A 14,976-nucleotide genomic window follows, 5' to 3' on the forward strand; every position below is an offset into this window, starting at 1 on the left:
ACCATAAACACTGCCAAAACGCCCAGAGTACTACTCCTATGGAAGCAGGGAGTCACGGAGCGCGAAGAGAAGCCGGGTAGCGTTGCCTGCAGGGAGTTGTAGGCTGATGGCCTTGGGTGTTTGCACAACCTCCTTGAGAGGCCTGCGGGATGCTGAGCCACGTAGATTGAGCCTGCAACAGCTACTGCAGGACCGTGGTAGGAAAACGCAAATCTGACCTTGCTTTCTTGCTTGGAATCATTTGGCGAGGATGAGTTCTCATCACTCAAAGGATACATTCATAGTCCTAAAGTAACATTCAGTGTCTTTTTCATCACGATTTAGTACCTGTGGTGGCCTTAACATTTCCTAATTATTCTTTAAGACAATTCTGGATGCTTCCTCTGAGAAAGGGGCTTCCTTTGGACCTCTTTTCTGTGCTTCCACAGCACTATCTTCAGTTCAGTTCAGTCGTGTCCGACTCTTTGTGACCCCATGAATCGCAGCACGCCAGGCCTCCCTGTCCATCACCAGTTCCCGGAGTTCACTCAAACTCATGTCCATTGAGTCGGTGATGCCATCCAGCCATCTGACGAAAAGGGGAAGAACATCCAGGTGGTGCCAAGACGCAGGTAGGGGGAGCTTCAGGGTTAAGAGCCCTGGGCTTTGCTGCCGAGCTCCTTCATGCGCAGTCCGAGGAGAGGGATTTTGCTTGCAATTTTCTGAAGGAACCAGACCTTCCTGTTTCATAGTTTCCTGCGCTAATCAATTCCTGAAGTACAGTTTTACTTTCTGCTGCTAATGACTGTTCTTTCAATATCATATTAGACATCTGAGAAGTGTAGACACATTTTCTGGAATCGATGTGAGAGATCCAACTGCTGCTGCAGTAATAGTGTCTAATACAGACACTGGACGTCAGCGGGGTACCAAACGAGGTCTTGTGGACTTCTAGCATGGCCTTTTGTTTCATGCTGCCATCCTTAATTAATTCTTCCATATTATTAAACAGACTGTTCGTGACATTGTACAGGAGACAGGGATCAAGACCATCCCCATGGAAAAGAAATGCAAAAAAATAAAATGGCTGTCTGGGGAGGCCTTACAAATAGCTGTGAAAAGAAGAGAAGTGAAAAGCAAAGGAGAAAAGGAAAGATATAAACATCTGCATGCAGAGTTCCAAAGAATAGCAAGAAGAGATAAGAAAGCCTTCCTCAGTGATCAATGCAAAGAAATAGAGGAAAACAACAGAATGGGAAAGACTAGAGGTCTCTTCAAGAAAATTAGAGATACCAAGGGAACATTTCATGCAAAGATGAGCTCGATAAAGGACAGAAATGGTATGGACCTAACAGAAGCAGAAGATATTAAGAAGAGATGGCAAGAATATACAGAAGAACTGTACAAAAAAGATCTTCATGACCCAGATAATCACGATGGTGTGATCACTCACCTAGAGCCAGACATCCTGGAATGTGAAGTCAAGTGGGCCTTAGAAAGCATCACTATGAACAAAGCTAGTGGAGGTGATGGAATTCCAGTGGAGCTATTCCAAATCCTGAAAGATGAAGCTGTGAAAGTGCTGCACTCAATATGCCAGCAAATCTGGAAAACTCAGCAGTGGCCACAGGACTGGAAAAGGTCAGTTTTCATTCCAATCCCAAAGAAAGGCAATGCCAAAGAATGCTCAAAGTACCGCACAATTGCACTCATGTCACACACTAGCAAAGTAATGCTCAAAATTCTCCAAGCCAGGCTTCAGCAATACGTGAACCGTGAACTTCCTGATGTTCAAGCTGGTTTTAGAAAAGGCAGAGGAACCAGCGATCAAATTGCCAACATCCACTGGATCATGGAAAAAGCAAGAGAGTTCCAGAAAAACATCTATTTCTGCTTTATTGACTATGCCAAAGCCTGTGACTGTGTGGATCACAATAAACTGTGGAAAATTCTTCAACAGATGGGAATAGCAGACCACCTGACCTGCCTCTTGAGAAATCTGTATGCAGGTCAGGAAGCAACAGTTCAAACCGGACATGGAACAACAGACTGGTTCCAAATAGAAAAAGGACTACATCAAGGCTGTATATTGTCACTCTGCTTATTTAACTTATATGCAGAGTACATCATGAGAAATGCTGGACTGGAAGAAACACAAGCTGGAATCAAGATTGCCGGGAGAAATATCAATAACCTGAGATATGTAGATGACACCACCCTTATGGCAGAAAGTGAAGAGGACCTAAAAAGCCTCTTGATGAAAGTGAAAGAGGAGAGTGAAAAAGTTAGCTTCAAGCTCAACATTCAGAAAATGAAGATCATGGCATCCGGTCCCATCACTTCATGGGAAATAGATGGGGAAACAGTGGAAACAGTGTCAGACTTTATTTTTCTGGGCTCCAAAATCACTACAGATGGTGACTGCAGCTATGAAATTAAAAGACGCTTACTCCTTGGAAGGAAAGTTATGACCAACCTAGATAGCATATTCAAAAGCAGAGACATTACTTTGCCAACAAAGGTTCATCTAGTCAAGGCTATGGTTTTTCCTGTGGTCATGTATGGATGTGAGAGTTGGATTGTGAAGAAGGCTGAGCACCCAAGAATTGATGTTTTTGAACTCTGGTGTTGGAGAAGACTCTTGAGAGTCCCTTGGACTGCAAGGAGATCCAACCAGTCCATTCTGAAGGAGATCAGCCCTGGGATTTCTTTGGAGGGAATGATGCTAAAGCTGAAACTCCAGTACTTTGGCCACTTCATGCGAAGAGTTGACTCATTGGAAAAGACTCTTATGCTGGGAGGGATTGGGGGCAGGAGGAGAAGGGGATGACAGAGGATGAGATGGCTGGATGGCATCACTGACTCGATAGATGTGAGTCTGAGAGAACTCTGGGAGTTGGTGATGGACAGGGAGGCCTGGCGTGCTGCGATTCATGGGGTCGCAAAGCGTCGAACATGACTGAGCGACTGAACTGAACTGAACGGATTCAAGTTTTTGCCGAAAAAGTCTTGAGCTGCTGCGTTATGCTGATCAACTGCCTTCGTACGATCCAGTTTAGAATGGAGACCAAATACATCTCTTGTAGTTTCTTCAACTACGTTGAGCAACCTGTTGGCAGCATCATGAAGTCTCTCAGCACTTTCCAAAGCCGAGGTGATACATTCTTCTTCAACAAGCTGTAATTTCGTTTCCTGCAAATATCTTTGAGTGGTTTCAAATTCCTTTGTCTTAATTTGCAGGTCAGATTTGCACTGGTTAAGTTCATTTTTACTATCCATAAACAATTCTGTAACCCTATTTAGCTCTTCCTCAACAGCAATAATTTTTTCAACCAATTCTACAGTTTCTTCCTCTTGAACAGTTAGTTTTCCACTCATAGCTCTAAAATTTTCTTCAGAAATGTACACTCCATTTTTTTCACGAGTTGCAGCAAGATACTGTTTCAGATGCTCTATCTCTTCTGTATATTCCTTAATCAGAACTTTTTTGGTGAGCTTCTGGTTAACCTCAGGCTTATTGAGTACACCTCAGGCTTACTGAGTATGTTCTTTGCTCTATGAGCATATTCCAATGTACTCAGAGTTTCCTCCAGATTGAGAGATGCAGGAGAAACTGTTGCAATGATAGATGTTCTTGTATGTCCCCCAAGAGAGTCCTGGAGGATTCTAGTCAGTTTAGATTCTCGATAAGGAACATGAGGTGTTCTTTCTACAAGAGCAGTAATAACCCTTCCCAGAGTCAACAGGGACTGATTGATATTTCCAGCTTCCCGAGCTCTCTTGTCAACTGCTCAAGAACGGCCAGTGTTCTCACTGCCTGCAAGATCAACCAGGTTCAGCTTTCCAGTTTTAACAAGCTCCTGTCCATCAACTGTAGTTTCTTTCATAGGTATTGTAACAGAGAAAACTGAGTGGGATTGACTAGAGTAGGCGTTCATCAAAGTTGCGTGGCTGTCCTTTTTGCTGCCTCCTTCTCCAAAATTTGATAGACTTCATCCTTGTTGGATACTGTACTTTCTTCTAAACCTTTGATTATCACTCCCCTCTTGTTACGGGGATCATCAAACATCTGCAGGCTCTCAGAAACATCAGAAGACGGATTAAGGAGATCAAAGAGCTCTTCATTATAGATTTCCAATAGTGACACTTTCACTGACAATTCAGTACCATTATCAGTAAGTTTCTCAAAAATCTGATGAAGAGTACGTGGAATTATACCAGCCAAAGGATCCTCCTCTCAAGTATACTCTTCATTAGGGGACCTCTGACCTTCCATTGTAAAGGTTTTTCCAGCGTGGGTTTGGCCATATGCAAAAATAGTGCAATTATAGCCCATAATAACTTCATCCAGAATTGGACAAACAACACTTCGGTAAATGTCAGTTTGTTTAGTATTTGCTCCAAAAACCATATCAAAAGTATATGTTTTCCTTGAGCTTTTGTCTGCCAGTCCTCCAGTTCGAACACTGACTTCCTTCCACACATGATCATGTTCTGTTACCAAATGGGCATTAGCTTTCCTCTCTGCCAAATTAAACGGTCTGCATCTCACCACCACCTGGATGCTCCCCGCCCCCTCATCCACCACCCCCCAACCCCTCGCAGATGAGCTCAGCTGAGACACCATGACCACCCCCAAGAAGGCTGGGTCACGGAGCCAGGCGCCCCCCTTCCCTGCCGGGCAATGGCATGCACTCAGAAATCGCCATCGCCCAGGATCCGCGATGGACCACGGTGCCCGCCCTGCACCAGCCTGAACCCCCCAGCCATAAACCCAGTCTCCGTTCCAAGCCCAGGAAACCCGAATCCCTGATTCTTAATGACACAGTACCCCTTTGATTATTCTGTGAACAATGGAACAATGTCTATATATGATTTATTAAAATAATTTAGTGCCAAGTCATGTTACTAATATTACAATGATGGGTGACATAACATTATGTATTTTATCGCCCTGCCTTGATTTATTTTTAATTTGACAAATGTTTATTGAGCATTCTCTTTGTGAAAATTACAAAGTGCTAGCTACCAGTTGTGAAAAATATTCTTCTTAGAAAGCATATCAAGAATTTAATATTTAGTACTTTCCCTGTGGTTTCTGGTATTTTGTAGTGGCTAGAACCAGGCAGGCCAGTTAGCTAGGTTTTGATTTTTCACGGTACTGGCTGTCCTTGCCTTGGTCTTTAATATAAGAGCTGATTTCCAGTACTAAAGATGAATTCTCCTGATTCTCTAGCAGGTGTGTCATGTGGTAGTCAAGGCACTGAAATAGGCTAGGCATGCAGTTAATATTGAGATCCACCAAGATGGAGTAGAAGGAGGTGGAGCTCACCTCTCCCAACAAGCACATCAAAAATACATTTACATGTGGAACATTTCTCACTGAAAACTAACTAGAAACTGGCTCAGAGTCCTGTACAACCAAGGATGTAAGAAAGATCCACATGGAATCTTGTAAGAAGGGAAGAGAAGTGATCAGTTTGGGACCTATGCCTTTGGAAGGGGACTCAGAGGAAAAGAGAAATTATACAGGTGGAGATTTTTCCTGAGGAGTGAGCAGTTCCAGCCACATGTTGGGTGTCCCAGCCCAGGGGTCTGGCACAGGGAACTTGAGCTCCTTTGCTGGTTGGAGAGCTGGTGGGACTCACAGGAGGGCTATGGGAAGCCCAGATTTTGCTTGTGAGTTGTGGGCAAGCGCTAGCTTGCTCCTAAAGCAGGGTGGAGAGGGCAGATTGAAAACTGTGGAGATGGCTGCTTGGTTTCCCTCACCTTCTCTATTGCATGCCACAGCCTGAGCCCAGTGAACACTCCAGCCCTGCTTACTATTTGCTAATGATGAAATGTCAGAAACAGAAAACACAGAAACATCCTGTCTAAAATTGCATCAAAAATTATAAAATACCCAGGAATACACTAAGGAAGTAAAAGACCTTTGCCATGAAAACTATAAAATTCCGTTGAAGGAAATTGAAGATGATATAAAGAAATATATTTCATTCATAAATTGGAAGGTATAATATTGGTAAATATCTCTACTACCTAAAGCAATCTACATGGAAGCTGGTCCCATCACTTCATGGCAAATAGATGGGGAAACAATGGAAACAGTGACAGACTTTATTTTCTTGGGCTCCAAAATCACTACAGATGGTGACTGCAGCCATGAAATTAAAAGACTCTTGCTCCTTGGAAGAAAAGTTATGACCAACCTAGACAGCATATTAAAAAGCAGAGACATTACTTCACCCACAAAGGTCCATCTAGTCAAAGCTATGGTTTTTCCAGTAGTCATGTATGGATGTGAGAGTTGGAGTATAAGGAAAGCTGAGTGCTGGAGAGTTGATGCTTTTGAACTGTGGTGTTGGAGAAGACTCTTGAGAGTCCCTTGGACTGAAAGGGGATCTAACCAGTCAATCCTAAAGGAAATCAGTCTTAAATACTCATTGGAAGGACTGATGCTGAAACTGAAACTCCAGTACTTTGGCCACGTGATGCTGGGAAAGATTGAAGGTAGGAGGAGAAGGGGATGACAGAGGATAAGATCATTGGATGGCATCACTGACTCAATGGACATGAGTTTGACTAAACTCCGGGAGTTAGTGATGGACAGGGAGGCCTGGCTGCAGTCCATGGGAGTTGCAGAGTCAGACACGACTGAGCAACTAAACTGAATCCCTGTCACATACCCATGACAATTATCACAGAGCTAGAACAAATAATCCTAAAATGTATATGGAAACACAAAAAGCCCTGAATTGCCAAAGCGGTTTTGAGAAAAAAGAATAAAGCTGGCGGTATTATGCTCCTGACCTCAGACTATACTACAAAGCTGTAGTAATGAAAACAGCATGGTACTGGCATAGAAAGAAACACATAGACTATGGAACAGAATAGAGAGCCCGGAAATAAAGCCAGGCGCATACTGTCAAGTAGTCTATGACAAATGAGATAAGAATATACAATGGATTACAAACAGTGTCTTCAATAAGTGGTACTGGGACTACTGGACAGTTTCTTGTAAATGAGATTAGAATGTTTCCATACACCGTATACAAAATAAATTCAAAATGGATAAAAGACCTAAATCTTAGACCTGAAGCCATAAAATCCTAGAAGAGAACATAAGCAGAACATTCTATTTAATATACTCTGTTAGTGTACCTGAAACAAATATAATACTGTAATCACTGATACTTCAGCAAAAACTTACACAGTTATGTACATCAAGGGCCACTTGGCTGTTAGGTGTGGCTGATGATGTAATGCACTGACCATTTCAGCCATTTTTTTGTTCTTGTTGTGCTCCCTTTTTCTTTTTGGTTTATCTGAAAATTTGTGTTTAGGATGAGATACTGAAATTGTTTATCAAACATAGACTAAAATAGCAATTGAAGTCTAGTAAACCGATTTGAACTTTTTTTTTTTATAGTTCTTATAGCATAAATACTCTTTTCTTTCTCCTACTCAGATTACTTGACAGTTCCCTACTATGTCAGTATTGTTTTCCTTTTTTCATACCTCTGTTTTACTTTGTTCTCACTGAATTGTATATCCTTCCTTTACTTTTCCTGCTGGTAAAATACTGCTTGTCTTTCTAAGTCTATCTACAACAGTCCCTCTTATGGACTGTTTTTCTCAAACGATTTGTTTATATTGCTATTATATTGTCAGTTGCGCTTAATTCTGTGTAATATCCACAGCACCTTCTCTCCCTGAATTTGTAAGTATGTATACTCCCAGCTACATGTAGTAGCTTCTGAATTCTCTGAGGACCCTGGGTATAGATCATTTATGTTCTTATTTCTTAGTACAAAGCAGAAATAAGTGATTTATAACATTTGCTGCTGCTGCTGCTAAGTCGCCTCAGTCATGTCCGATTCTGTGCAACCCCATAGATGGCAAACTTAGATACTGATATGTTTCATGCAGATGCATTTGAATTTGACATTCATTGGTAGAAAATGAGAGATCGCCTTTTTTTACCTCTCAAATTGGTTCTCCTGCATTTATTATAAAGGTTGGGAGAACAGAATTATTGTTAGCATTGAGTGGTCAGTCACTGTAAATTATGCATGTGTTCCTGGAAATGATCCCAGAAATATCTTAAGCTACAGAATCTTCTAATCAAATGCAAGACTTACTTTTTCAAAGACTGTTTCAGTCTCCTAGGATACTTATTCAGGCTAATGTCTGCCTGAAAGTGAATGTTTCATAATTTCAACATAGATTTTCTTGCAGAAAATGTAAACATATGTTTGATATGTTTAATTGGTTATTTGTAATTCATAATTATGGATACTTACTGTGCACTCTTTATATGAAAGACATTTTTGTTTCTGTATTTTAGTGATTTTCAGAGATACCCACTTTATTATTACTAAAAGTTTATGGAGAAATTAGAAGTTATTAGAGAGGCATAGTTGTTACTCTCTTTGAATCTCTACTTAAAAACAGATGTGTGCTGATGCCAAAACGTGAAACCCACAGACAATATAATATCTAAGAAAACCTAGGTGACAAGTTATCCCAAATCTGATGTCAGTAAGTGAAGAGGAGGAAGTACAGGGAAGACAACATGATTTCTGCCATCTTTGGAAACTGGTAACAAGTATTAACTAGAAATCATGGGGGACTACGTGAAACTGGCAGCTAAAACTAGAAAACTGCGAAGGAGCTGTGATAAGGAGGGATGTTTCTAGAGCAGTCTTGGCCTGTAGACTTATGAAACTAACCAGTAAGTCTCTTCCAATGACCGAGTCCTCCTCTGAGGGAAAATTGTTGGGAATCCAGTTCAGATGGAGCAAGGTTGATGGGACAAAGGATAGAGAAGGGCCAGGTAAAAGTAGGGCAGGGAGACAACCAATAGATCTCATATCAAAAAGTCCTTGCTTTGACCAGTGGGTGAAAACAGCAGAACAAGTTGCTATAGGACCATGAAGTTACAAAAGCTATGCTGTCCCACCCTCCTTTCCTAAGGATACAAGAGAGGTCGTTTCAATCTTTACTGTTTATTTGTTGCCTGTAGACTTAATTCTGCTCCTTATTTGTCTCTTTGCTTTTAAACTATATATGCACACACACACACATATATAGTTATATATATGAATATAATTATATATAATCATACATAATTTGTATATAATCATGTATAATTTATAAATAATCATGTATAATTTATATATACTATATAAGTGGAGCAATCTAATTACATTTATTTATATAATCATTTATAATTTTCCTTTATGTATATCTATGCATTTTCTGTGTCAGAGAGAGGATAAGAAACAGAATAATATCTGTCCATCAGACTTACAACTGTTAAACCAGGAATTTATAAGAAACATGATTACTGTGCTAAAGGTTCCAATGGCTAAGGCAGATAATGCAAGGACAGATGGGCAATGTAAGCAGAGAGATGGAAATTCTAGGAAATGATGGAAAAGAAATGCTGGAGATCCAAGACATTGGAACCAAAATCAAGAATGCCTTTGATAGGCTTATGAATAAATGAGAATTTGCTGAGCAAACAGTTTCTGAGCTTGAGAGTACTTCAAAAGAAGCCTGCAAGACTGGTAACAAAAAGAAAAATTACTGAAAGAAAAACCGAACAGAATAGAGTATCTAAGAACTATAGGGCAACTACAGAAGTTCTCTAGGATCATGAAGAAAGGAATAGAAGAAATATATGAAATAATAAAGACTGATGATTTTGGCAAATTAATGTCAGACAGCCACAGATACCGGAAGTTCAGAGAATAATAAGCAGAATAAATGAAAAACCCCTACATGTGGGCGTATCATTTTCAGTGTACAGAAAATTAAAAAGTCCAGAGAGATGCCAGAGGCAAAAATGTCCTTATAGAGGAGCAAAGATAAGTATTACATTCAACTTCTCAAAACACCATTGGAAACAAGAAGAGACAGTAGTGAAATATTTAGTGTTGAGGGGAAACAACAAGAACAACAAAACTCTACCAACCTAGAATTCAGTATCCTGCAAAACTACCCATCAAAATGAAGATTGGATAAAGAGTTTCTCATACAAACAGAAACTCAGGGAGTTTTTTTGCCAGTAGACCTGCTGTGTAAGAAATGTTAAATAAGTTCTTCAGTAATAAAATATATAGGTCAGCAACTCAGATTTTTAGCAAGAAGGAAGAGCATCAGAGAATGAATAAGTGAAAATAAAAAGTTTTATTTTTCTTGTTCTTAATTTTCCTAGCAGATCTTTGAAAATAATAATAGCAATATTGTATCCAAATATATTTATATGCATTCATTCAATAACTTTCCAGAGAGAAAGCATCAGGCCCAGCGGATTATTCACTGGTGAATTCTATCATACATTTAAGGAAGACACTATACTATTTCTTTATAATCTTCTTCAGTTGATTGATGCAGAAGGAATATTTCCTAACTCATTTATGAGACCAACATGACACTCTCATATCAAAACATGATACAGCATTAAAGAATATTGACCACATTTTAGCCCACGAAGCAAAGCTCAGTCAATTCCAAAGAACAGCAATAAAACAAACAGGACTTCTAAAACCAAAACTAAAAATTAAAAAAAAAAGCTCCCAAAGGGACTTTTATGTTCCTTCTACTTGAAAATTGCAAAGTACACTATTAAATGTTAGGTCAAAGGAAAAATAAACTAAAATGGAAGAATTTCTTGAATATAGTAAAAATGAATACATGACATTTTAGAATATGTGGGCATATCTAAGAAGGTTACCAGGAGAAAACTTGTATCATCAAATGCATGTATTAATGAAATTAAAAAGAAAATAAAATGAATTAAGCAAGCAGATAAAAACTAAACGAACAAAGTAAACAAGAAAAAGCAACAGGATAGGATTAATAACGATAAAAATGAATTAATTTAAAATTGATTTCTTGAAAAAATCAACAAAGTACAAATATTAAAACATTAGAGGTTACATAAGGATATGAAAGGGAGAACAGTCAAAATTTTGTATAAATTTAGTAAATTAAATCCTAAAGGACCATTTGCTCAATTATATGCAACTAGATTTGGAAATCTTCATGAAATGAATCATTCTGTAGAAAAATTAAATACACTACAGAAAGCCTAAACAGACAAATTGTCATAAATAAAAGAATTTCCTGATAAAAAATGCACCAGGATTAGATAAACCTCAATTTAACTATGCAGCTTAAATTATTCCAAAGATAGGGAAAGTGGGAAATTTTCAAATTTATTATAACATGGATTCTAAAATCTTAAAAAATTATTTTGGAAAATTGTAGAATAATTTTAAATATGAATATTGACTCACAAATCCAAAGTAAAATGTTTTAACAGAAAACAGTGTTGCCTTAAGACATACATCATAACCAAGTGGGGTTTATTCCAGGAATTCAAGAATGGCTCAATACCAAAAACTCAATTAGTGTAATTCTTCATATTTGTAGAGCTCAGGAGAAAAATCCTTTTGACATCTCTGAAGATAGGGAAAAATCACTTTATAAAACTTACAATCTATTTTTCAAAAAAACAATAAAATAAGAATTGATGGATATCTCCTGAACATTTATTTTACAAACACACCCACACACACACACACACACACACTCACATATACTCACACACTTCAGTTCAAAACTCAGCACCTTATATTTACAGGGGACATGCTAGTGGTTTGAGGTGGATATAAGTTAAACACACGTGCTCAGTTTCAGTATCTCTGCTATGCATGTGTGGGTTGGAGGAACAAGCCACTGTTATTAGGCATATAGAGTTAAGTTTGCATATTACATTTCTAGTTGCAGATGATTTGATGATATATCTGAGTCTCAAATGAATCAATGGAAAAACTACCCAAAATGAATTTATGAGAGACATCTATAAATAGTGGGTTATAAAAGCAGTGTACAGCCTTAATATATTTAGACCAGTTATAGGGTACACTGAAACTTCCACATCTATGGAATGATGCTTTTGTACACATACATACACACATACAAACTCGAATTTATGTTAAGTTCAAAGGAGACCAATGATTGTCTTAGACCAATCCTTTATCAATAGTAATGAAGTGGTCCCTCAGAAAAGAAAATTCATAAAAAAACAGGATTCTTGTTTAATGATATTCACACATGACTTTCTGGTGTTCCTCTTTTTGTGGACTCAGGGCAGATACAGTAAGAGGATCTTTAAGATTTATTTCAGCCCAGCACTCCAATGGTTCTCTATTTCTATGACTGTTCTATACGTACTGTACCTATGAAATAACACTGTTGATTTTTCCCTACTGGTGGGTAGAGCAGTATCAAGAATTCTGTCTCTTCCAATTTCCATCACTTTAATTAAAAGTATTTCTTCCCATAATGAAACATAATAGAGCAATGTTTTATCTTCACTGACTCTCATTTCAGAATATCATTCACAATGATAAATAATGCATTAGTGTATTAATGATGCATAATATTTGCGATATTCCAGATGAACTGTTCTCATGCAAGTGAGAATTTTTGAATAATAAAAATGTCAGTATATGATAAATGCTGGATGATATGAGAAACATTCACCTTAAAAATCAAGTTTATGAAACATAAATATCAGATACTTTTTAGTCTTTTCATAAAATTTATAGTAATAAAACATAATTATAGGAAAATAAATATTGTTGCTCTTTTAATCTGTTATTCATTGTGATAGTCACAGAATTTTGAGCAAAAGGGAGGTAAAAGAAAGACCGGTTATTTAGGAAAGAGCATGTATTATTAATAGCCATATTTGTTTCTTAAAACCTTGTGTTTTAGTTATGTAATTATTTTTTCCCCAATACATTGGAGCAAAGCACAATACATGGTAATTGTGGCAGAAAGGAAATACCCTAATGATGTATGAATACCCAGTGTATAAAGAATAAGCGATTGCATAAAGTTCTCATAGAAGTTAAAAGAAAATGTCTAATTTGCAGTAGACATTTGTCTACTGAATGTCTAATATTTTCAGTAGATAATTATATTGGCCAGAATGGAAGTGTTTCCTAAATTACAGTTTGTAAGCTGTGTGGAAATAATTTATTTTTTTAAACGTACAATGATTCTGCTGCCCAGTTAGGAAAGGGTGGTGTTTCACAAGGACAAAGATGATATAATTGAAATCCCCTAAGTAGGAAGCACTTTATGGACTATGTGAATAATATAGCATCAATAAATTGTCATAGAAGCTAAAACCATTCTTGGAATATTTTAAAGATTTTAAAGAATTCTCATTGTGGTCAGAGATGAACTTCTGATCAGTGTTTCTTGAGATGAAATGAAAACTTCATAAAAACACTGAGATATTAGACTTAAAAACAATTGAATCAAAAATCTGGGAGAAATACCCACTAACTCTAAGGCAGATGGAACCAGTTGGAGAAAAACCTACCTGGAGTTAACCTCTGACACACACAGATTCACCGCAGAGGCTGCACGTGGCAGGAGAGCCCAGTGTGAGCTTAATTCAATGTCAGTTTGTAAGGATGTAACTGGGTACATTTTTTTTAATTTATTTATTTTTTAATTGAAGGGTAAATGTTTTACAAAATTTTGTTGTTTTCTGTCAAACCTCAGCATGAATCAATAATAGGTATACATATATCCCCTCCCTTTTGAACCTCCCTCCCATCTCTCTCCCCATCCTACCCCTCTAGGTTGATACAGAGCCCCTGTTTCCTGAGCCATAAAGCAAATTTGTGTTGGTTATCTGTTTTACATACAGTAATGTAAGTTTCCATGTTACTCTTTCCATACATCTCACCCTCTCCTCCCCTCTCCCCATGTCCATAAGTCTGTTCTCTATGTCTGTTTCTCCATTGCTGCCCTGTAAATAAATTCTTTAGTACTATTTTTGTAGATTCCATATATATGCGTTAGAATACAATATTTATCTTTCTGCCTTACCTTACTCTGTATAATAGGTTCTAGATTCATCCACCTCATCAGAACTGACTCAAATGCGTTTCCTTTTATGGCTGAAAGTCAAAGTGAGAAGTGAAGTTGCTCAGTCATGTCCGACTCTTTGCGACCCCATAGTCTGTAGCCTACCAGGCTCCTCTGTCCATGGGATTTTCCAGGCAAGAGTGCTGGAGTGGGTTGCCATCTTTTATGGCTGAGTAATATTCAATTGTGTATATGTTCTACAACTTCTTTATCTATTCATCTGTCGATGGACATCTAGGTTGCTTCCACATTCTAGCTATTGTAAATAGTGCTGCAGTGAACAATGGGATACATGTGTCTCTTTCAATTTTGGTTTCTTCATGGTATATGCCTAGCAGTGGGATTGCTGGGTCATATGGTGGTTTTATTCCTAGTTTTTTAAGGAATATCCATACCATCTTCCATAATGGCTGTATCTATTTAAGATTCCCACCAACAGTTCAAAGAGTTTCCTTTTCTCCACACCTTCTCTGGTATTTATTGTTTGTAGATTTTTTGATGATGGTCGTTCTGACTGGTGTGAGGTGATATCTCATTGTGGCTTTGATTTGCATTTCTCTGAGAATGAAATGTTGAGCATCTTTTCATGTGTTTGTTAGCCATCTGTATGTCTTCTTTGGAGAAATGTCTGTTTAGATCTTTTTCCCACTTTTTGATTGGGTTGTTTGTTTTTCCGGCATTGAGTTTTATGAGCTGCTTGTATATTTTGGAAATTAACCCTTTGTCAGTTGTTTCATTTGCTATTATTTTCTCCCACTCTGAGGGCTGTCTTTTCACCTTGCTTAGAGTTTCCTTTGCTGTGCAAAAGCTTATAAGTTTAATCAGGTCCCACTTGTTTACTTTTGTTTTTATTTCCCTTAGTCTAGGGGGTGGGTCATAGAGGATCTTGCTTTGATTTATGTCACTGAGAGTTCTGCCTATGTTTTCCTCTAAGTTTTATAGTTTCTGGTCTTCCATTTAGGTCTTTAATCCATTTTGAGTTTATCTTTGTGTATGATGTTAGGAAGTGTTCTAATTTCATTCTTTTACATGTAG

At 38.1% G+C, this 14,976-nt stretch overlaps 1 protein-coding gene and 1 pseudogene across 1 annotated transcript in view; one reads left to right on the forward strand and one right to left on the reverse strand.

The window, feature by feature from the left end:
• RYR2 (ryanodine receptor 2) overlaps positions 1-14,976 on the forward strand; it is an 829,832-nt gene that overhangs the window by 230,804 nt on the left and 584,052 nt on the right. The window lies entirely within an intron of this gene.
• LOC102409580 lies at positions 662-5,009 on the reverse strand (annotated as a pseudogene).

This window comes from Bubalus bubalis, chromosome 4, assembly GCF_019923935.1.
Source record: "Bubalus bubalis isolate 160015118507 breed Murrah chromosome 4, NDDB_SH_1, whole genome shotgun sequence".
Lineage (NCBI taxonomy): Eukaryota > Metazoa > Chordata > Mammalia > Artiodactyla > Bovidae > Bubalus > Bubalus bubalis.